The 24369-nt window shown below is 44.0% G+C and overlaps 1 protein-coding gene across 2 annotated transcripts in view; it reads right to left on the bottom strand.

The window, feature by feature from the left end:
• Window positions 1-24369, bottom strand: part of LOC129709753 (hippocalcin-like protein 1) — a 105369-nt gene that overhangs the window by 33899 nt on the left and 47101 nt on the right. The gene's annotated exons all lie outside the window — the stretch shown is intronic.

The raw sequence follows: 24369 nt of genomic DNA, 5'->3' as shown, positions 1-24369 counted from the left end.
GGGCGTATATCTCAGCGGATCAGGCAGCATCCCTGGAGAACATGGATAGGTTTCGGGTCAGCACCCTTCTTCAGACTGCAGACCCGAAACGTCACCTATGAATGTTCTCTGGGGATGTTGCCTAACCTGTTGTGTTACTCCCTCCAACATTTTGCATATACACTGTATCTATGGTATAAACCAGCATCTGCAGTTCCTGGTTATCAAAACCTAAAATAGATTGCGTGCACACGTTATAGAAAAGGAATTCCTTGAAATAAAGTTTATTTTTCATGAGGGCTGCAGCATTATCGTGAGTTCAGTATGTTCATTGTATTCAGCCAACAGAGGTCAGGAATCAGTGAAAGTAGACGTGTGGTAAAACAATGATACCTCCAACTGCCTTAACTAAACTAATACAATATGCAAAAGTAGTAATTATGCCAAATGTGCAATGGAACACAGGCTTACATTGTTCAATAGCAATTAACATTCCAAATATATTCTAACAGCTGAAGGAAAAAAAATAATTGCACAAAGGTTTGAGAAATTATTTGGTACAATTATCAATAGTTTACAACCTCATGCAATTTTGTTTTAATTAAATCAATTAAAAAGAGATAAGCCAATCCACAATAGCACAAAGAAACGTTCAATAAAATCGTTGTCTTCTTCTTTGGGAATTAATGCTTTAAGATTTCAACGCACAGCAAATCATCTACAAAAATATGTTCAATATATTTTTGTTTAATTGCCATTGTGGGAATAGGAAAACAGGCAGAAGGCAAAATGGAAAAATAAACCAAAATGGCAGAAACAGAAAGGTCCGTTCAGAAAGGAGCAAGATTTGTGTGACACAGTGGCATAGATAATTGAGCCACTGCCTCACAGAGCCAGAGATCCCAGTTAATTAACTATACCTTAGGTGCTGTTTATGTGGAGTATGTACATTCTACCTTTAACGATGTGGGCTTCCTACTGGTGTTCCAGTTTCCTCCCACCTCCCAAAGACGTGCGGGTCAGTAGATTAATTGGCCACTGCAAATTCACAGGAGGATTAGATCATAAGACATAGGAGAAAATTGGACCATTCGGCTCATCGATTCTGCACCGCTATTCGATCACGGCTGAAATTGTCCCGAGTGTGTACACATGTGATGGCATCTTGGGGACGGATAAAATAGAGAGAGAATTAGATGAATGTAGGAATAGTGTCACTTGGTGGTTTCTGGTTGGTGTGAACTTGGTGGGCCAAGGGGGCTGTGTTCAAGCTGTATGACTTCATGACTCTCGAGGAGAGAAGGGAAGCTTATGTGGGTGGGTGTTTGGCAGAAATGGCTGAATGTAGAAACAGGGGACTTGAGTGAAACAAGACGAGGTCAGTGCAAAAGCACAAGGAGGAAGAAACTGGTGTAAGTTGGGATGTCTTCATCTTCCCTAAAGCATTTGGAATAGATTGCTTCTGAAACTATTGTAAGCAGTGAAAAAATTGCAAATGATTCATACCCACTTCACTATCCATATTCTCGTGCTCTGCAGTTACTCACCTTGGCTGGTCTGATAGCACGTTTTAAACCTACAACATTAACCACCAAGAAGAAGGGCAGCTGGTACATGCAAACCCCACCATCTAAATATTCCTTGCCAAATCACAGATTATCCAGACTTGGAAAAAGATTGCTGTCCCTTCATTGCTGCATGTTCTAAATCCTAGAGTTTCTTACCTAAGTGTATGCATTGCGAGATAATTTTAACAAAAAGGCTTGCACCTGGTCAAGATAGACACAAAGTGCTGGGGCAACTCAACGAGTCAGATCTCTGAGAGACGTCTCAGTCTGGGAGTGAGAGATGCTGCCTGACTCAGCACTTTGTGTCTATCTTTGGTATAAATCAGCATCTGCGGCTCCTTCCTACACATTGCATGTGCTCGAGTTAGCCGCAAGCCACCAGTGTCTCAAGGGTGTGGGGGCGGGAGATGGGAACTCCAGAAATTAATACTTAAACGACAGCTTCATTTCAAGTGAGCTCCTTCCTGGAGAGAAAATTAACCTTTGTATATGTCCAACTTGATAGAAGAGATGCACAACTCATTCATCCTACCTGCAACATATGCAAACTGCCTTTATTGGAACTAAATCTTTCCACTATTGTCACCATGGTTTAAATAGGATGTAAATGTTAAGATGATACGATGAATAATGTCCAGAATGTCCGGGGTTTGGCCAGCATTCAATTTAACCCTTTAAATAGAATACTGCAGATTTGTTTATTGCCCATTAGTAGAATAATCCACATATCAGTACCCAAATTAAGAAATGATTATAGATAAGTGGGTCATTAAAAGGTAAACTAATTTCTCAAGAGTCAGGAGTTGAGTGATTAATTGTCTTAAGTACCGATCACAGAGCAACAAAATTATTACTTGTGCTAGCATAATGAGTAAACGCAATACTCTGAGGCAACATAATAAACAACAAGAAGAAATCAATACATTAATAAGCACAATACTACTACAAAAAATCCTGAAGCTGTTGGTGCAACTAAAGACAGTCCATTGTTCATAGATTAGTTGGTGCTTTGGTGTTCAAGCGTCTGATGGTTGCTAGGAAGAAGATATACTTGAACCTGGAGGTCATGGTTTTCAGACTCCTATACCTTGATGGGCGGAGTGAATTGAGAGTGTGGTCAGTGTAGTGCTCCTTTGATCATACTGGCTGCCTTTATGATGCTGCGTTTCTTATTGATCTCATCAATTGTGGGGATCATGTACCCTTGATGAACTGGGCAGTGTCCACCATTTTTTGTAATCTCCTTAATTCCCGGGCATTCGAGCACTCACAAAGAATGGCTCCAGTGTAAAGCATACAAGCATTCAGTCTGGGCTCCTGTAGGAAAATTAATATTGGCACTAACTTTCAGATTCGAGGGGTTCCAGTGTTATACATTTCGGAGGCGTGTACATGTGCAAAACAGTTGGAAATCTGGCAAAGAACTTCTACAAGGCCAAATGTCAAGCTTCAAAAGGAAGAAAACACATTTTCTTTCAAATAAAATTAAATGTTATCACCTCATTATTGGATCCAATTGACCCTGCACAGCTACTCCTTGTTATGGCTAAATAAATGGTGCTCAATTTGCATATTAGCTTAGAAGTTGATTAATATAAAACTACAGAATTGTCATGATTCTTGGCAATTGATTTCTAGACCATGTAGTTACTGCAGACATATCCATCGCAGCAGGTGCTTCAACCAGAATTCTTGATGAAATTCTTTAAAGCTGCTTCACAGAGAGAGAAAAAAACATGATTGCTTGGAGGCAATGGTTGGAATTGAGTGAAGGATGCCCATAACATCAGTTACAATGGGTCACAATGCTGAATTATTTTGCAGCAGTCAGACCAGGAAAAAGCCCAAAGCATTGAACAAAAGAGGTTGTAGAAGCACCTCACGCCTCTGTTGAATAGTGCTATCACTCCTCGTACTGTGTCACGAACAAATACTCCCTGGGGTTAAATCCACTCTTGCACATTGCCAAAGTGTTGTGGTTCTTTGATCATGCTGGCTGCCTTTTTGAGTGCATTTCCTATAGATCTCATCCATGGTGGACACTTCTCTAATGAAAGGAATAGTTTCCTCACTTGCAGTAGCTTCTGTAAGCGATCCAGTGTAACCAAATGAAAATGTGTTCACATCAAATTGAGCTATAGGGAGAGGTTGAGCAGGCTAGGACTTGATTCCTTGAAGCACATGAGGATGAGTGGCAATCTTATACAGGTGTACAAATTCATGATATGAATAGATCGGGTAGACGTACAGAGTAAGGGAATCGAGAACCAGAGGACATAGGTTTAAGGTGGGGGAGGAAAGATTTAATGGGAACCTGAAGGGTAACTTTTTTAAACTCAAAGGGTGGTGGGTGTCTGGCACAAGCTGTCGGAAGAGGTAGTTGAGGCAGGTACTATCACAATATTTAAGAAACATTTAGATGGGTACGTGGATAGGACAGGTTTACAAGGATATTGGCCAAACGCAGGCAGGCGGGACCAGTGTAGATGGGGCATGTTTGGCAGTGTGGGGAAGTTGGGCTGAGGGGCCTGTTTCCACACTGTATGACTCCATGAGTTGTATTAAGGACGAGTCAGTCCATCCAGTTTTTGAAACCTTGCCGCATGTGTTCTGGACTATACTCCCTAAGTGGTGAAGATGATAAATCTCATGGTGATGCTAATGGTAGTTTCTATAAACTTCCTGGTGGTGGTCACTGTGGTGGTGAGCTGCAGGGCAAAGAGAGCTGATAAAAATAAGGATCCTAAGCAATATGGACATGGGAGAGGGGTTGGAAAGTGGGTGAGGGTGAAAGAGATAGTTTTTTTCAACACTAGAGCATCAAAGGATACAGGGAGAAGGCAGGAGAATGGGGTTGAGAGCAATGTATGGTCGAATGGGGGAGCAGACTCCAAGGGGCCGAATGGCCTGACTCTGCTCCTATGTCTTATGATCTTATGAAGATCCTACTACTTTTCATTCGAACTTGGAAACACATGCAAAGCCGGAATTACAAAAGGCTTCACTTTTTAATGTACTTAATTTACAAATTAAACAAAGCGGCTTCAGGTAATAAAAGACAAATCTTTGGAAAACAGAACAATTATTTGGAAAACAAATTGTGATTTCTTGGTGCTCACAGATTAATTAGTACTTAGCTTTAAATTGAGATTTCTTCCAAACATTTATATGCATTTAAATGTCTTGTATTTTTTCAACAGCTATGAGTTGTTCTCTCTGAATTTTATTTCAAAAGCTAAGACGATGAGAATAGAAACATTATTTTATGAAAATGTGACTGTCATTTGCATTTATAAAAAGATTTTCCAGAATTTTAACACTTCTTTCCCTGTTTTTTAATCAGTTTTCAAGTGAAGCCAATAATGGTGTCAATAATGGTGTCAATAATAGTGTCAAAAATCAACCCATTATTATAAATATTTCATGAGAATTTGTCACGGGCTGGCCAGAACATGAAGAATGGTTATGACCAGAAACACTGCCTATTAATGTCCTCCAGAGATGCTGTCTGAATCGTTGACGTACTCTAGCACTTTGAGTTTTACTCAAGATTCCAGTGTCTGCAGTTCCTTGTGTCTCCTTTTGGCCATATCAGAATTGGCAAAAATGACGAGAAATTAAGTTTTGGACCAAATGCCATGTTAACTTCACGATGATCTGAAATTCAACAAAGATCAGCTAAACCTCCAAGTTCGAATGAAAAGTAGTAGCATCTTCATGAGATCATAAGACCTAGGAGCAGAGTCAGGCCTTTTGGCCCCTTTGAGCCTGCTCCACCATTTGATCATACATTGCTCTCAACCCCATTCTCCTGCCTTCTCCCTGTATCCTTTGATGCTCTAGTGTTGAAAAAAACTATCTCTCACTCTCACCCACTTTGCAACCTCAACTTCCTACATACTCAATTCTCTGCACATCTTCTCTTTACAAAAAACAATTTACCTGTCCGAAATCTCACTTCTACCTTATGGTAGGTCTTTAGACTTTAGAGATACAGCGTGGAAACAGACCCTTCGGCCCACCGAGTCCACGCCAACCAGTGATCACCCGTACACTAGCACTATCTTACACATTAGGGCCAATTTACAGAAGCGAATTAACCTACAAACTTGTACATCCTATGTGGGAGGAAATTGGAGCACCCAAAGAAAACCCACGTGGTCACGGAGAATGTACAAACTCTGTACAGACAGCAACCATAGTCAGGATGGAACCCGGGTCCCTGGCGCCGTTAAGGCAGCAAATCTACTGCCATGCCACTATGCCGTCCAGTGTTGTTCTCCGTCTCTGGAAAGTAGTCAAAGGTGGCTCATGCCCTGACATCATAGACTTTTGTTTGCATGTCTGATTCAGATCACTCAGGATTCGGTGTTTCCTAATTGGAAAATGTAAGGGTCAGTGTCTGAAACTCTAGTTGGCTTAATGGCATTTTAACTGCAGATCCTGGCATTGAGAACCCTTTGATTTACTAGGCTGCAGAGACAACCATGTAAGATGAGCTGGTCATCCATATCAATGTGAAGCACAGTTTATTTCATATACAGATTCACAGAACTGCAAGGTATTAATTAACCAGTGTGCAGAAGGAAAATTTAATTTTAGATTTAAGGACCAGAAAATAGAAGCCATCTTAAACATGGTAAATACTGTAGCTACTTATTAAAAATACAAATTTACAAATCTAATTGTCTCATTCCAAATAGATTAGTCAACAGTCTGAATCACATTTAGTCCGTTTGCAGTTTGGATGGATTTCTTAGTGATCACCCCATTATCTGCATCGCAGAACTAACACTTCCATATTTATGTTAAAACATTTGCAGTTCAATTTTAAAATAACCGTGGCAGAATTTAAGAATTGACTAATGTGCAGCTTGTGTCCAGTTGAACCCCACATTTCACACTCTCATCGCCAACATCAACCTCGGCAAGGCCACCAGCAAAATCAAGCATCAGTCGTAACCCGGTCATTCCCTCTTCTCCCCTCTCCCACCAGGCAAGAGGCGCAGAAGTGTGAAAATACACACCTCCAGATTCAGGGACAGTTTCTTTCCAGCCGTTGTCAGGCAACTGAACCATCCTCTCACCAGCTAGATAGCGCTCCTGGTCGACTGTCTACCTCATTGAGAACCCTCGGACTATCTTTAAGTGGACTTTACCTTGCACTAAACTTTAGTGTTTTTTTCCGTACATCAAATACACTGTGGGCAGCTCGACTGTGGTCATGTATAATCTTTCTGCTGACAGGTTAGCACGCCGCAAAAAAGCTTCTCACTACCTCAGTACATTCACATTTATTAACAGTAATACTGTTAGTTATTAACAGTAAATAAACTAAACTGTTATTTAGTTTCATGGGGAAACACTGACAAATAGCAGCAAATCTGTTTTTTCGCTACAGATTACGTAAGCTATGATATCAATGTTAGAGTGGGAACATCCAAGTCCCTACAATGCATTTCAATGGCACGCTGTTGATGAAGTATGCACAGTGTAAAATCAGTAAATTGATAAATGACTCCATTTGCAAAGCTGAAAACTTGAGAAAGGTCAAGTCACAACTCTGAGAGAGGAGACAATTTCATTACATCACGCTGCTGGGCAGAATACTTACAATATTTCTCCAAATTGGAAAATAAATCAATTTGACTGAGCATTTTTAAAACCCTCCATTATGCAAAAACTCTATCATTATTTCCAATCGATTCATCACTGTAATTCCAGTTTGTGCTTACTTTAATACAAGAGCCTGATTGCATTGCATGAGAAATATAGATTGTGATTTGAATGTGTTGGTGTTGTAGAGAATGAGGCCACATGCAAACTGAAGAACACTTAATTTTCCGCTTGGGCAGCTTACAACCAAACGCTATGAATGTTCAATTCTCCAATTTGAGCTAACTGCTTAATAACCCCCCCCCCCCCCACCCACCTTTCTTCCCACAAATAACACTTATTTCCCCCCTTCTATCCTGTGCCCCATTAGACTCGCACATATTTCTCCCTCTCCCTCCACCTACATTCCTACTCTAGTTTCACAATTTGCAATTCTTCAAACCTTTTGTCTTACACATTCTGTCTTTTCATCTCAGGTCTTTAAAAAAAACCCTCACTTGTATCAACCAATATATAAACTGCCAGACCATGGCCTGCTGATGCTCTCTTCCAGCTTTCATAATCACCCCCTCTGTCCCCACCCACCCCCCCCCCCCCCCCCCCCCCCCCGCGCACTACAATTAGACTGAAGGGTCCCGACCCAAAACGTTAATTGCCTATGTTCCCCAGAGATGCTGCCTGATCTGCAGAGTGACTCCAGCATTTCGTGTCTCCTCCTGCATTAGCTAAGAGTCGGCCATTCTAAATTAATTTTCAAGAGGATGACCCCATTAACATTAGCAGGATTTAAACCTTTGCTCAAGAGATGGAAACTTAATATTTGAGCCAATTGTAGCATTCAGTCCATTAAAATTTGGAGTTCTTCAAAATGGTTATTGCCCATTGCTCTGAAATTTCTATAGCCAGGCCTCACAGCTGATAGTTATTCCAATATATATTTATCTATACAGGTGCACAACCTTTTATCCGACAGCCTTGGGACCAGACACTTTTCGCAATTTGGAATTTGTCGGTCTTCGGAATGGAAATTCTTTAGCGTAGATTTTAATGGCTGGCTCGGTGGTAGAGTGCCCGGCTCATATCCGCAAGGTCGCAAGTTTGCGCCTTGATCCCGGCAGTTCCTCGGTCGCGAGTTTGAGTCTTCAATGTAGTTTTTTCTTGCAGAATAAATGTCTGTATGAAATGCAGTGTGTTGAATGAATTCCTGAATTTGTAAATGTGACCACAGCATTGAATCACCTCCCGCACTCATGTCACCCTAGCGGGGCTACATGCCCTAAGGCGGCCTAAGGCGACATTTTCACACTCTTATATCCGTGTGCAGCAGAGGCGCCAAACGTGAGCTTTGGTGTGCAGACGACATCCTTGAAAAAATGTCCGGTTTCTGCCAGGTAGGCGATATACCCTCCCGCGCAATATACCCTCCACTTCTCTTTTATGAAGGTGATTTAGTTCCCCTTTCTTCCAGGACCGACCTGAGGTTCCGCTGTCACCTCTGCGGGCCACCCTCGGTGAACGCCCACTCAACTTTGTCTTGGGATTCCTACTCTCCCACGCAATGTACCGTCACCTTCTCTTTTATGAATGGGGATTTAGTTCCCCTTTCGTCGAGGACCGACCGGAGGTTCCGCTGTCACCTCTGCGGGCCGCCCTCGGTGAACGTCCTGTCTCCCTGTCCCTGGGATAGCAGGGGGCGATCAAACAGCACAATACCCCCCTCCCCCTCCCCCCCACGCCCAACTCCAGAGGAATCCGCTCCCCGATGGGCCGCTACGGCGACAAGTGGCAGTTCGCCCACAGCCCGAGCTGTGCGACCCCAAGAACAAGACGCACCTTGCGCACCATCAGTTTCTGCCCCTACAGGGAGCGTGTTCCTCTGGAGTTGGAGCGGGGCTGGGCTGGAGTTGCTGATCTAGGATCTCCGTGCTTGCAGTGGGCCTGGGGGTCGGTGTCCCAATGAGGGGGCACAGCTCGGGCTGTGGGCGAACTGCCACTTGTCACCGTAGCGGCCCATCGGGGAGCGGCTTCTGGTGGTCCCGATGTCTCCCGCTAGTTTGCAGTTTTCCTCTGGAGTTGGAACGGGGCTGGGCTGCTGCTGGCTGTGGGTCTCTGGGATCTCCGTGCTTGCAGTGGGCCTGGGGGTCGGTGTCCCGTTGGTCCTGACGTCTCCGGTGACTGGCATTGCCGACGTGAAGACAGTGCAAAGCCCCCACGCCGGTGCAATGGGCGGGGATCTGGAGAGGGGAGGGAAGGGGTCACACATATGGCCGGGAAGCAGAGGGGTGTAGGTGGGGTGAAACTGAAGGGAGCGACAATCTGCTGCTCCCTGCTCGCTGAGTTAAAAAGTTCCCACGCAAGACTTACGATACACTGTGTATCGTGAGTCTACCGTGGGAACTTTTTAACTCAGCGGGCAGACAGCAGCATATTGTCAATTATTAACCATCCCGCGCAATATACGCTCACCTTATCTTTTATGAATGGGGATTTAGTTCCCCTTTCTTCGAGGACCGACCGGAGGTTCCGCTGTCACCTCTGCGGGCCGCCCTCGGTGAAAGTTTTCAAGGACCTTTTTTCAAGGACTGAAAAAATGTCCGCTATTCGGAGGTTTTCGTTATTTGGATCTTCGGATAAAAGGTTGTGCACCTGTATCTACATACATACATATACATATACATACATACATGTACACACACACATACATATATCTAATATATGTGGCTAAAGATGAGTCTCTCCATTTAGAGTTCTCTGCCATAGAAGGTAGTTGAGGCCAGTTCATTGGCTATATTTAAGAGGGAGTTAGATGTGGCCCTTGTGGCTAAATGGATCAGGAGGTATGGAGAGAAGGCAGGAATGGGATACTGAGTTGGATGATCAGCCATGATCATATCGAATGGCGGTGCAGGCTCGAAGGGCCGAATGGCCTACTCCTGCACCTATTTTCTATGTTTCTATGTAGATGCATCAAGGATCTAATGTGAAGCAAGTTCACATTGGCTATGCATTTTGACAAATAGACCAAATATACATAATTCGAGACCAGTGGTTAATGCAATCTAAAAAGAGCTCAAAGGAAAAGTTATTTAAAACTGCGGGAATTGAATATTCCAATTAAAAAAATTAAAATGATCTGAGTTGACCGGACTAATCAGAAACATTTGTTTAACTGCAGCAATTAATTAACCTGAAAAATGCACCTCTGCAGAACAGACCCCAAATCAGCAGTTTTTTAGAAAGGTACAATTAGCCTGTTATCCTGGTAAAAGGCAATTCCATTAGCCTGTTATCCTGGTTCATCCCTCACGGCTGTCGAATAGATGATACCTTTCATTGTGATGGAGAATTTCAGAGCAATTAATTTATGAGTGAAACTGGTAATGCTTAATAGCTCTCCTTACCATATCAGTAGAGGAACCTTGTACAATTATTTGAGGAGGAATTCTCTAAAAAAAGACATATAGTGCTGGCATAATTCAGTGGATCTGGCAGCATTTCTGGAGAACATGGATAGGTGACAATTCAGGTTGAGACCCTTCTTCAGACTGATACAAAAGGGTAGACACAAAATGCTGGAGTAACTCAGCGGGTCAGCCAGCATCTCTGGAGAGAAGGAATGGGTGATGTTTCGGGTCGCGACCCTTCTTCAGATTCTTCTTCTTCTTGCGTATGGCGTGCACAACCTAAAGTTGTAGGACAACTTGTTCTATTTGATCTTATTTCATTGTGCACGGCAGGTTCATTGCATTCATTGAAACAGGGTGGGCCACGTGAAGGTTGCAATCTTCCACCCCTTCTTCAGACTGATGTCAGGGGGGTGGGCGGGACAGAGATAGAATGTAGTTGGAGACCGTAAGACTGGTGGGAAAACTGGGAAGTGGGAGGGGATGGAGAGAAAGGGAAAGTAAGGGCTATTTGAAGTTAGAGAAGTCAATGTTCATACTGCTGGGGTATAAGCATCCCAAGCGTAATACGAGGTGCAGTTCCTCCAATTTGCGCTGGGCCAATTTTACTCTGACAATGGAGGTAGCCCAGGGCAGAAAGGTCAGATTGGGAATGGGAGGGGGAGTTAAAGTGCTGAGCAACTGGGAGATCAGGGAGGTTTTAAGGCAAACTGAGCGGAGGTGTTCGGCGAAACGATCATCGAGCCTCCGCTCTGTCTCACCGATGTACAGGAGTTGACACATGGAACAGCGGATACAGTAGATGAGGTTGGAGGAGGTGCAAGTGAACTCTGCCTCACCTGAAAGGTATGTTGGGGTCCTTGGATGGAGACGAGGGGGGAGGTAAAGAGACAAGTGTTGCATCTCCTGCGGCTGCAGGGGAATGTACCTGGGGAGGGGTGGTTTGGGTGGGAAGGGACGAGTTGACCAGGGAGTTGCGGAGGGAACGGTTTCTGCGGAAAACAGAAAGGGGTGGAGATGCGAAGTTCCCAGTTCTCCCACCAGTCTTACTGTCTCCGACTACATTCTATCTCTCTCCCAGCCACTCCCCTGACATCAGTCTGAAGAAGAGTCTCGACTCGAAATGTCACCCATTCCTCCTCCCCAGAGATGCTGCCTGCCCCGCTGAGTTACTCCAGCATTTTGTGTCTACCTTCGATTTAAACCAGCATCTGCAGTTCTTTCCTGATACAAAAGGGTCCTGACCTGAGACATTACAGAGTGATGGAGGGGAGATGTTTCATCACAAATATCTCAGTAGGGTAGATACCAATGTCTACCAGCTGAAGACTACAGCAAAAGCAGATAAAACAATACTGTATCCATTCAGGAGTAAATGAATAAATGATGTAACTGAATGGCTGAACATAGTTGAGAGACCGAGTGGTCACTGGCCCCACCCACCACTGTGAAATATTAATATCAAAACTTCATCATCTCTACTTGTTGGTCTCCTGGGACAGTGAGATGCCCGTCAGGGAATTTTGCCGACTGGCTCGTTCGGAGTACATGCTGACGGATACACAAAAATTTGATGCAGCAAACGCCAACGCTCTGTGGGGATGAACCACATCTAGGGTCCTTCCACTGCTGAGCATTGAGGTGCAGCGTCGGGTGGGGACGAGGGAAGGGTTATCACCCCATAAGTGGCAAGGGTGTTTTGTTTAAAGATAGGTGTTAACACTACTGAGTATGTGACAGTCCGAAGAAGGGGTTCCGACCCAAAACGTCATCTGTTCCTTTTCTCCAGAGAAGCTGCCTGACCCGCTGAGTTGCTCCAGCACTTTGTGTCTATCTTGAGAATGACCCTTTAGAATATATTGACAATGAGAATATGTGAAGAGTTTTTGCACTGTTCTCGGTTTGTATATATGTTTTATTCGAGTCAGAGTGATACAGTGTGGAAACAGGCCCTTTGGCCCAACTTGCCCACATTGGCCAGCATGTCCCAGCTACACTGGTCCCACCTGCCAGCATTTGGTCCATGTTCCTCCAAATTATTCTGAATAATGTTGAATTTTGAAAAAAAAAAAAAAATTCTATCTTCGGATGCCTCAGCAACAATTGTCGCTAGAAGGTCAGAAATGATCAAAGAGCTTGATCGTTTTTGCCTGCTATCAGAAATTCCTTTATTATTTTGTGTTGTGGGAAAAGTAAATACAGAGTTATTCACTTGCAAATTCTCAGCTGTCTGCCACGGTTTGTGGACACCAAAGCCCTTTGGGCTTTTACAATTTTGTACTCTATGTTCCTTTTCTGAAATGGTTGGCATCCACTGGGAAAATAAAATCAGTGGGATTTTCTGCTGTAAGGGAAACCAGGGCCAACTCAAAAGGACAATACCAATTAACTAGACGAATCGCAGCATTCTGTTCAATAAGGCCCATTGACTCGACTTAACCAGATCATAGCATCCAAAAACTCTTCATGAACTATAAACCATGACAGTCCAGTTACAGTATTCCTGGCTGATGACTTCACAAATTGCGAGGAAAAATCAAAGCTCGCAATTTTAATCAGACAATTTCAATGCTGGATTTGGGCAGACGTTGGTACTGCGATCATTTTCAGTACCTTAAATAAAATATAGATGGCAGAATCACATTCAGGTTAGAAAGGACATTTGGCTGAAAGTGAAAGGCACCTCTGCACATGTGATCACTTACCACTGCATTTGATCATAATTCCAAGGATTCTTTTTTCAGTTGTTTACAACAATCAAAAGACATTTGTACAGGTACATGGACAAGCAAGGTTCAGAGGGATATGGGCCAAACGTGGGCAGTTGGGACGTGTAGATGGAGGAATCTTGGTTGGCATGGGCAAGTTGGGCCTGTTTCCATGCTGTATCACTCTATGATTTATCCTCTTTGGAAGCACACCACATTTGTGGAGAATTTCCTTGATAATTTAGAGATGGTTTAGAAACATAGATGGAAACAGGTCCTTCGGCCCATTGAGTCTACACCAACCATTGATCACTTATTTCCCTTAGTTCTATGTAATTCCACTTTCTCATCCACTCCCTGCACACGAGGGGCAATTTACAGAGGCCAATTAACGTACAAACCTCTACATGTTTCGGATGTGGAAGGAAACCAGAGTGCTAGAAGAAAACCCACGCAGTTACAGGAAAAACGTGCAAACTCCACACAGACAGCACCTGAGGTCAGAATCTAAGCCGGGTCTCTGGCGCCGTGAGAAAACAGTTCTACCAGTTCTGCCACTGTGCTGCCCTGAAATGTGCCTTTTACAAACTCAAACTTATTCACCACCCACCGTGACTCATCACTGCCTATGTCAATATGTCACTACTGGCTGCATGTCAATAATCTGGTTCATTCTGCTGCCTTGAAGCTTTGAGTAGGGGAGTGAATAAAAGTAAAGGGCCAAACATGTCACTCAATCAGAAAAGCATACACAGGAGATCAAAATGGAGGAAGCACAATTTAAAAAATCTCTTCAGTGACCAAGTCGCATTAATGAATTGGACACCAGACTGTGTTGAAAAAGCGAACAGTGAATCTACAAGAAATTCTCAACCAGTGTTATTATGGCAGAACCTTGTCCATGAAGGGATGAGCAGTAAAGGACTGGACCGACATATTTTTTCTTTTTAATGTTTTATTTCACATGAAGTTGCAGTATTAGAGATTTAGTTTAGAGATACAGCGTGGAGATAGGCTTTGGCCAACTGAGTCCGTGCGAACCAGCGATCCTGGCACACTAACATTGTCCTACACACTAGGGGCAATTTACGATTATACCAAGCTAATTAGCCCACAAACCTGTACTTCTTTGGGGGTGGGAGGAAACCGGAGCTCCCGGAGAAAACCCAAGCAGGTCACGGGGAGAACGTACAAACTCTGCAGAGACAGCACCCGTAGCCAGGATCGAACCCGGATCCCTGCCGCTGTAAGACAGCAACTACCACTGCGCCATCGTAGGTTAACTGGCCTCTGTAAATCTACCAATTCACGTTCGATTTTTACAAGGCAATAATTAGAAAGAGTCCTTTGATGTGTTTAGATACTGTGGGAAGGCAGAGCCACTTGTCCAGCCACGTACAGGAGCACTTGGATGGATGCGATCTATAAACAGAAAATTCCAAGGCATCATCAGACAAGAGAGAAATGTTATTAATCTTGAAAAATGGTATTAACTACAATTTTTAATCTGATTTAAAAGTTCTGATATTTTGACCATTAGAATAAAGGGATTAATTCACTGAAGGTCAAATGTATTGCAATGAGCTTCGCAAAACTAGAGACAATTTCAATGCTGATACTTTAAATTTCATGCTCTCTCATGGACGCCTGCTTTCCATATTCATGAGGCACCAAGTGGACCTCATCAGAAGGTGGCATAATTAATGAGGCCGGGAGAAAGCAGTGGCGGGGGAGTGCTGAACATTGAAAACACGACTCATCGGAGAATTAAAAGATAACACACGATCCTGATCTAAAGCCAACGGCATGGCAATTGCCAGCTTGCCACCTTCAGCGAACAATTTTGGAATTTATGAGGAATGAAATCATTCAAGAGCACCTAGGGAGGGTCGCACTATTAATAATAATCCTTAAAACAGGTGTAGTTGCATTGAACAAATCTATTCCAATTTATAGATGGGGTGACACGGTGGCACGGCAGTCGAGTTGCTGCCTTGCAGTGCCAGTGAGCCGGGTTTGATCCTGACCACAGGTGCTGTCTGTGGGGGAGTTTGTATGTTCTCCCGATAACCGTGAGGGCTTGCCCTGGATATTCCGGTTTCCTCAAACACTCTAAAGACGTACAGGTTTGTAGGTTAATTGGCTATGGTATAGATTGTAAATTATCCCTGGTGTGTAGCATAGAGCTAGTGTACGGTGATCGTTGGTCAGCGCTGACTCAGCGAGCAGAATGGCCGGTTTCCACACTGTATCGCTAAACTAAACTAATTGCTGGTGGATTTGAATAAGGAGTTAAATGGGGAGTTAAGACTTTTTCTTCGCACCTTCTCTTTGAAAAACATTTATAAATTCTTGATTCTTGGAATAAATTTAACGCTGCTAATTAAATTTTCAGTTGTTTGGATAATAGAACTCGACAGGCATCGAGACTAAAATTCTGTTGCTACATTAGAGCTGGCCAACAGACAGCATAGGTGGCATGATCAGTGTGGCAATCCATCTGACTCTAATTAGGCCATTATAATTAATGCAATCCTCAAAGGAATCCATTTTTATATTCGAGCTCATGGTTTATTAAACACATCAGAAAATTGTACTGCATGTAAATTTTTTTTAAAGTCATAAATCTGCTTACGTTTTAAATCGTACAGCAAAGATATTTTCATGGGATTTGCTATGCTACTTCCAGGTGCAGGTTTGTAGGTTAATTGGCTTCTGTACATTATAAATTGCTGGTATGTTATAATGTACACTGGTGTTAGTGCACGGGCGTGATCGCTGGTCGGCGCGGAATCAGTGGGCCAAAGGGTCGGTTTCCGTACTGTATCTCTAAAGTCTACTGTATCCGCTGTTCCAGGTTTGGACTCCTATATATCGACGAGACCAAGTGCAGGCTCGGCAATCTTTTCGCTGAACACCTCCGCTCAGTCCGCCTAAACCTACCTGATCTCCCGGTTGCTAAACACCTTAACTCCCCTTACCATTCCCACACTGACAATGATCTATTCTAACTTTTCCTTAATCACCATCCCCTTTGTCATATTTTCACACTTTCTTATCTATGTATCTCCTGCTCTCTTGACGTCAGTCTGAAGAAGGGTCTCGACCTGAAGCGTCGCCCATTCCTTCTCTCCAGAGAAGCTGTCTGTCCCACTGAGTTAAGGGCCTGTCCAACTTGGGCGTCATTTGCGCATCATATACGCAACATCATCGTGACGTGCACGTGATGCGCGCATGGCGAGCATTACGCATGCATGGTGCATGGCGACATAGGCAGCGGTACGCTGTCGCACCCAGGATTTTGGGATTCATAAAATCTTCGCACGCCACCTGCGAGACGCACAAATGACGTAGAAGTGGGACAGGCCCTTTACTCCAGCATTTGTCGATCTCTAAAGGTCCAAAGTACCCTTTGTAAGGCTTGAGCTTTGTGTGGTATTCCAGGTTGCTAAGTGGAACAAAGTGGTTGATGTGTTTAAAAATAAAAGCAATTTTTTAAGAACCTATTTACCTCTCAATCTCCATGCTCAAAATTTGCCGGTTTCAAGGCTGTATTAACAACAAAAATCCCCCATGAATGCATTAACAAATTATAGCTTGTTTATAGAGTTCACCTTCACAGGAAACATTAAACCATCGCTCTGTTCATATGTGCACCAGTTTCAAGACGAACACAGTCATTTCTGCATGGAGTGTAGCTACGGTGGATTCTTAGAGTTAAACCCAAGAATAAAACCATGCAGGGAAGCAGCAGGGAGAAGAGAAAACAGCAGAACCATTTTCCTGGAGTAATAGATTCTGCTGTCCTTAAATGAATGTATACTCACAATTTTTTATTGGTTCTGATGCGGTAAATGTCAGTGACATTATGATTGCTGGATGCAGTTCACAGTCCAACAAGCATTATTTTTCAGAGCAGAAATACAATATATCCTTCCAAAAAGAAAAGTATGGGTTGAATGCTTTTTTTCCCACAGTGCAGTTGAGTTTATATTTGAGCAACCTTGGTTGATAGTGGATATCAGAGTGGGAGAGCATTAAAGTGTCACAAGACCAAACCATTCTGATTCCTGTTGTCCAGTTATTGTTTGGGGCTGGGAGTTTGACATTAGACATGTTGGGACTTTGGGTAGAATATTGAAAGATCCGGGGCAGTGATGATGAGGATTGGGCATAAAAATATGTTTGGGGTCAGGAAGAGCCTTGGATCATTGGTGGACAGAACAGGCAAGGTTGGACAACAGGTTATTGGGGAAGACATTGTGTGCTAGAGGCTTGTGGGGTGCAGGCTAGTGTGCAGTTAAACAATAAACATGGGACTTCTCTGGCATGGGTTCTAATCCAGAGGTGCGGTATGAAGCCCACCTCATTCCAAGATTGCCATTTCTTTTGTACATGGGAGACCATGTCTTATGACAGAAAATGCTGGAGTAACTCAGCGGGTCTAGAGAACATGTGTCTCCCTTTGTTAAACCAGCATTTGCAGTTCCTTGTTGCATCCTATTTGATTGAGTTTTGTGAAGAGGTAATCAAACAGGTTGACAAGGGCAAGGCCATAGGCACTCTCTATATGGACTTATGCAAGGCCTTTGATAAGGTTGCATAGGATAGGCTGCTGTGGAAGGTTAGATCGCATGGGAACCAGGTGAAGCTAGCCAACTGTATATAGAAGATAGACGCAACATGCTGGTGCAACTCAGTGGGTCAGACAGCATCCCTGGAGTGTAGGAAGGAACCAGATGCTGGTATAAACTGAAGATAGACACAAAATGCTGGAGTAACTCACATAGAAGAATTAACTTCATGGAAGGAAGCAGAGGGTAGTACGGGGGGAGGGTGTATTTTAGACTGGAGGCCAGTGATGAGTGGTGCGTCTCAGTGATTGTCACTGGGCCCATTGCTTTTTGGTTTATATCGACAATTTGGATGAGATGTTGAAGGCATGATTATCAAGATTGTAGGTGACAGTAAAGTGGGAGATATCGGAGTTGCACACTGCCGACACCCCAAATACCCAAACTAATCCGCACATCACACTTAAAGGATATATATGCGCCATTACTGCACTTTCACACCCCTCCCCCAACAGGTTCAGCAGTTCACCACATGCAGTGGTGCAAGAAATTGTGTTTATTCTCAGCATCTTATTCCACCTGCGCATCTGTGCTAAAACTGCTGCTTCTCTTATTCATCATCGGGATGCCTTCAACATTGCATCAGAACAAATTTGAAAAGCCTGCCAGGGCCTTTGCTAGAAACAAGGAACTGCAGGTAGTGATTTACACACAAGGACAGAAAGTGCTGCAGACCAGGTCTGGCAACATCTCTGGAGAACATGGACAGGTGACGTTTCGGGATGGGACCCTTCTTCAGACAAACTGTGGTGTGGTGGTGGTGGTGATGGGGGGGGGGGGGAAGAGTAAAGACAAAGTGTGGCAGGTTATCCTTTGCTATTTGTACCAACGTGGCATGGTGGCTCAGCAGTAGAATGACTGCCTTACAGCGCCAGAGGCCTGGGTTTGATCCTGACCACAGGTGCTATCTGTACGGAGTTTATACCTTCTCCCCAGGACCTGCATGGGTTTTCTTCGAGATCTTTGGTTTTCTCCCACACTTCAACGACATCCAGGCTTGTAGGTTAATTGACTTGGTATAAATGTAAATTGTCCCTAGTGTGTGTAGGATAGTGTTAATGTGTGGGGACCCCTGGTCAATGCGGACTTGGTGGGCCGAAGGGCCCGTTTCCGTGCTGCATCTCTAAACTCAAATAACGCTAATTAGTTTAGCGTTTCCAATTTCTACTTGCAATGTCCAGTGTTGACATGCTGTTTGCCATCCATATATGATGGCACCATGACTCTCTCAAGAGCAATCATAAAATCAATGTTCAGTTTGGAGACGTCTCCCAAGGCACCAGCTTATGTGATCAACTGACCAATAACTCAAAATAGATTTTCTAAATTGTGAATGCTTTCTGACATGATTGGAGATGCCATCAACTCATTCATGTGAGGAATTCTTATTATTACTGATTTGTGAAAGGGCAGAGAAATTGGATTAAGTTCAAGTAAATTAGAAATATGCAACTGCTCAATAACTAATATTTTTATGCCTCTTGCTAGTGGCTACAAGGAAAATGACACCTTATATATGACGCAGAGAGGTGTATCAAATTAAACTATTCCAATTTATGATTACTGGGATAATCATTAAAATGCTGTTTGGGCACCTTTGAATGAGATCGAGGCCATGGCCATCACTTGCTCATCCATTGCTGGACGACTTGTTTATGGTGCTAATCCTACTCAGCAAAAGCTGCCAGAACCACCGCCACCACCAATGTCACAGCATGGATCTCTGAAAAGGAATGTACAGTTGCTCCCCGACTTAAGGGTTACATCCTACAGACCCTTGCGCAAGTCAGATGTTACGCTAGTCAGAAATGCAAGTACTACTTCGCACGTGTCACTACAAATTGCAGGGTACGGTCTTCATATCATTGTGGCTTCCGACCAGGGGTCTGGATCATAGGTGTTCCCGCTCCCTACTTACCTCCCCCTTTTTGCCCCCACTCTCCCCTGTGCCCCTCCTGTACTCACCCCTATTTTCCCCTCCCCCACCCACTCCACCAGCATTCCTTTCACTAGCTTGGCATCTCCTTAAGTAAGGCCTTTTATGGAGAGCGATTAGCCCAAGATCTCAACACCCAACACGTGCAAGGATATCAGCCACGACCTGATACGTCTGAAGAAGGGTCTTCACCCGAAACATCGTCTATTCCTTCTCTTCATAGATGCTGCCTCACCCGCTGAGTTTCTCCAACATTGTCTACCAGCCACTACCTGTCGTCACTTCTCACACTCAGTGAAAGTGAATGGGCAGGAATGGGTATCACCAATGGCTCACACACAGCGATAGGGCTGCCACCTTGCAATGCCAGAGACCCAGGTTCGATCCTGACTACGGGTGTTGTCTGTACGGAGTTTGTACGTTCTCCCTGTGACCGTGTGGGTTTTCCCCGGGTGCTCCGGTTTCCTCCCACATTCCAAAGGCGTACAGGTTTGTAGGTTAATTGACTATGGTAAAGATTGTAAATTGACCCTAGCGTGTGAAGGATAGAGTACGTGGTGATCGCTGGTCAGCGCGGGCACAGTGGGCCGAAGGGCCTGTTTCAACACTGTTTCACTAAACTAATAAACAAAAACAATTTTATCTCCCCCTCCCATGACTGAAATTCCCTGAACCATTAGTTTTTAATAATTTGCATTCTTATTTCAGGAATAACCAACCACATTTTATCTGCCATTTCAAGTTGTTAATGAACACCAAGTGCATCTTCATGCATGATAGAGGGAAATTGTTTTTGAAAGTGAAGCTTCAACAGCAATAGTGCAAACTATTTTGCTTCTGAGAAAGACTCCATCTACTTAGAAAACAGAATTGTGGTAAAGTGGCAATAAAATGTGCCCCCTATTGTCCTCTAGACTGTACCTTGTAATGAAGCACAATCTAACCCGAGCATAACAAAAATAATGAACTGAAAATACAATGGGGCAGATGTACCAAGAGCATCAGATCGATCATTTTAATAAAACTACTTTACAAGCCAGAACATTTATACCTTGATGGGTTCTTCCGTAATAAGGCAAACGAAAATGTAACAAGATTTGGTGGCCGATTGGGAAAGGGGGAGATGCAGCGAGACCTGGGTGTCATGGTAAACCAGTCACTGAAGGTAGGCATGCAGGTGCAGCAGGCAGTAAAGAAAGCAAATGGTATGTTAGTTTTCATTGCAAAAGGATTTGAGTATAGGAGCAGGGAGGTTCTACTGCAGTTGTACAGGGTTTTGGTGAGACCACACCTGGAGTATTGCATACAGTTTTGGTCTCCAAATCTGAGGAAGGACATTATTGCCATAGAGGGAATGCAGAGACGGTTCACCAGACTGATTCCTGGGATGTCAGGACTGTCTTATGAAGAAAGACTGGATAGACTTGGTTTATACTCTCTAGAATTTAGGAGATTGAGAGGGGATCTTATAGAAACCTACAAAATTCTTAAGGGGTTGGACGGGCTAGATGCAGGAAGATTGTTCCCGATGTTAGGGAAGTCCAGGACAAGGGGTCACAGCTTAAGGATAAGGGGGAAATCCTTTAAAACCGAGATGAGAAGAACCTTTTTCACACAGAGAGTGGTGAATCTCTGGAACTCTCTGCCACAGAGGGTAGTTGAGGCCAGTTCATTGGCTATATTTAAGAGGGAGTTAAATGTGGCCCTTGTGGCTAAGGGGATCAGGGGGTATGGAGAGAAGGCAGGTACGGGATACTGAGTTGGATGATCAGCCATGATCATATTGAATGGCGGTGCAGGCTCGAAGGGCCGAATGGCCTACTCCTGCACCTAATTTCTATGTTTCTATGTCTATGTATTTTGATAGAAACATACTAACTGATTTTATATTTATGTTGTTCTTCTTTTGTTAAACAAGGTATCACAACTTAATTTCAGGAATGCAGTAATTTATCCCTATATTTGCCACTACTTTGAGCACGAAACTCTCCCTGAACAGGCAACTTTTGGTCAATTAAGGAGACATTGTTTCCAGTTTCTCCGAATAGGAATAACGGGAAGGCAGAGTTTCCTAGTATTCAGGGAGAAGATTGTCGGCACCGTGTGCTGGAGTCATTCAGCAGGTCAGGCAGCATCCCTGGGGAAAAAGAATGGGTGACATTGTGGGTCGGGACCCTTCAGAAAAAATAATCCACAAGAACTATCCTGGCAGACCCATTGTTCCTGCCTGCTCCTGCCTCACTGAGCATAAAGTGTATGAAGAAGGGGTGAGACCTGAAACATCACACATCCTTTTTCTCCAGGGATGCTGCCTGACTTGCTCAGTTACTCCATCAGTTTGTGTCTATCTTTCCCCATAATGTGGGAATTGCCTCAACACAGATTTGACGACAAAAGCAGTTCAATGTCTCTCGCTTTAGAGAAAACTGACGCGAGTCAAAGATATCCCTACAACTGAAAGCTAGCTTGACAACTACCAACTTATGTTGTGGCACACACTTGTCACACTTCATTCCGAGAAAAAGAAAGATCACTAATCAAACGTTTAAACAACGATGGAAGCTTTCAACAACAGGAAACCAAAAATGAAAGATTAAAGCATTACCAGAAGAAGTCTCAGACCTTCAGCCGACAACATCCGAAGGCATCCAAAACTATAAACATGCATGAATATTACAGGAATCTTTCTTCTATTGACTTCAAAAGTATAAAAGTTGTGCAAAGCTAACCATGAACTGGCAATCTGAAAATGTTAACCCCATGGTTTCCACTTGCTTGCATCAGAATGTGCCAACGCAGGCAAATTGGTAGTGGGCCATTTGGTCAGCATGGATGAGGGGCCAAAGGCCCCGTTTCCATGCTGTTTGATCATATTTGCATACAGTTTTCTTATCCTCCACATCCTCACGTCATGAGTACCTCACACATGTCTAACAGCCCATCCCCAGAATTATGCACCCGAGTGGTTTTTGTGTGACCAAATGTTTGAGGCAAGGAAGGAAGATTAATGAAAATTTGTAAATTAATTAAGTCTGGTACTCTCAAAGGTTGTGTTGGATGTCTCAGACTAAGTGGTAGCCGAGTTGAGGCCTTGATGTACCTCACCCTGCACCTCCAAGCTGGAGCACGCAGGCTCATTCAAACTTTTGCAATCAGGTATGTGCAGGTGGGTTAGACCCAGCTCAACTTGGTCACGTCTGGATTCAAATTTTTATACCGAAGCCCAGTTTCTTCACAGCCCCACCACTGACCGGAACATTGCACAAATAATTTGGGAATTGTTGCCCATTGAAACAAGACATTTCACACGTGGTATTCTTAAAACAATACAATACAGTACTGATTATTTGTCATTTGAACCTCACATGAGGTTCAAACAAAATTTGGTTTCTGCAGTCACACAAGAAAAGAACCAAGACACACACCAACACAATTTACTCAAACATCCATCACAGTGAATCTCCTCCTCACTGTGATGGAAGGCAAAGTCTTGTCTCTCCCCTGCTCTCCAATCTTCTCCCAAAGTCAAAGTCAAAGCCCCCGGCGGGCGCTAGCAAGTCCCACGGCCATTTAAAGCCGCGCCGGGCAATGTAAGGCCCCGCTCCAGGTCATCCTCAACCCCGCAATTCGGGCGGGAGAAGTCGGCGTTGCCGGTGCCCCGCAAAGCGGTCACCCACCGGGGACCCGCGAGCTCCCGGTGTCACCATCCACCGTTGTCGGGTCGCTGCCCCGCGCCACCGCAGCTCACCACACTCCGAAGCTGGCCAGCTCCACGATGGTAGGTCCGCAGCTCCACCGGCTCCGTGACTTGAGCCCCCAGGTCGTTCCGGTTGGAAGCCGCTCCACGGTGCTAGGCCCCAACGGCAACGAAGACCCGACAGGGAAAAGGTCGGGTCCCCGTGCAGGGAAGAGATTTAAATGTTTCCCCCACCCACCCCCCACACACACAGTCAAAAACCCACTCCAATCTATACCCTCAACAGGACAATAAAATAAAAAAAGACAGACGGACTGCAGAGGCCGCTGCGACGTCGGTCGCGCCGCCCACCCTGACGTATAGCCCTCCGCTCACTATTTAAACAATTTAAATAGAATAATAATTTTAACGTTAAACACTCTATGCAAAATTTTTTTGGCCACAGTGGCGACAATTTTTGCTATCATAGGTTGACGTGGGTGCTGTCATAGGTTGTCGACATTTTTAGATTTGATTCAACTTTATTGCCATTGCACAAATACGAGTACAGGTACAACGAAATGCAGTTTAGCATCTAATCAGAGTGTAAAGTAATAAAATACTGGTTAAAACAATATATACATATACACATATACACACATATATATATATACATGTATCATAGGTGAATCCCATTAAATCTAGTCCGTGGACTCTAAAGAGTTGCCCAAGTGGGACAGGCCCTTAAGACAATGCAGGGGATTAATTTCAATTCCTCTCTGCACACCAAAGGGGGTGCAAAAGACACGGAGAAGTATTCAGCAGCCTAGATCAAACAAGCTGGCATT

This window comes from Leucoraja erinacea, chromosome 26, assembly GCF_028641065.1.
Source record: "Leucoraja erinacea ecotype New England chromosome 26, Leri_hhj_1, whole genome shotgun sequence".
Taxonomy (NCBI): Eukaryota; Metazoa; Chordata; class Chondrichthyes; order Rajiformes; family Rajidae; genus Leucoraja; species Leucoraja erinaceus.
This window is presented reverse-complemented; position numbering and strand designations above follow the sequence as displayed.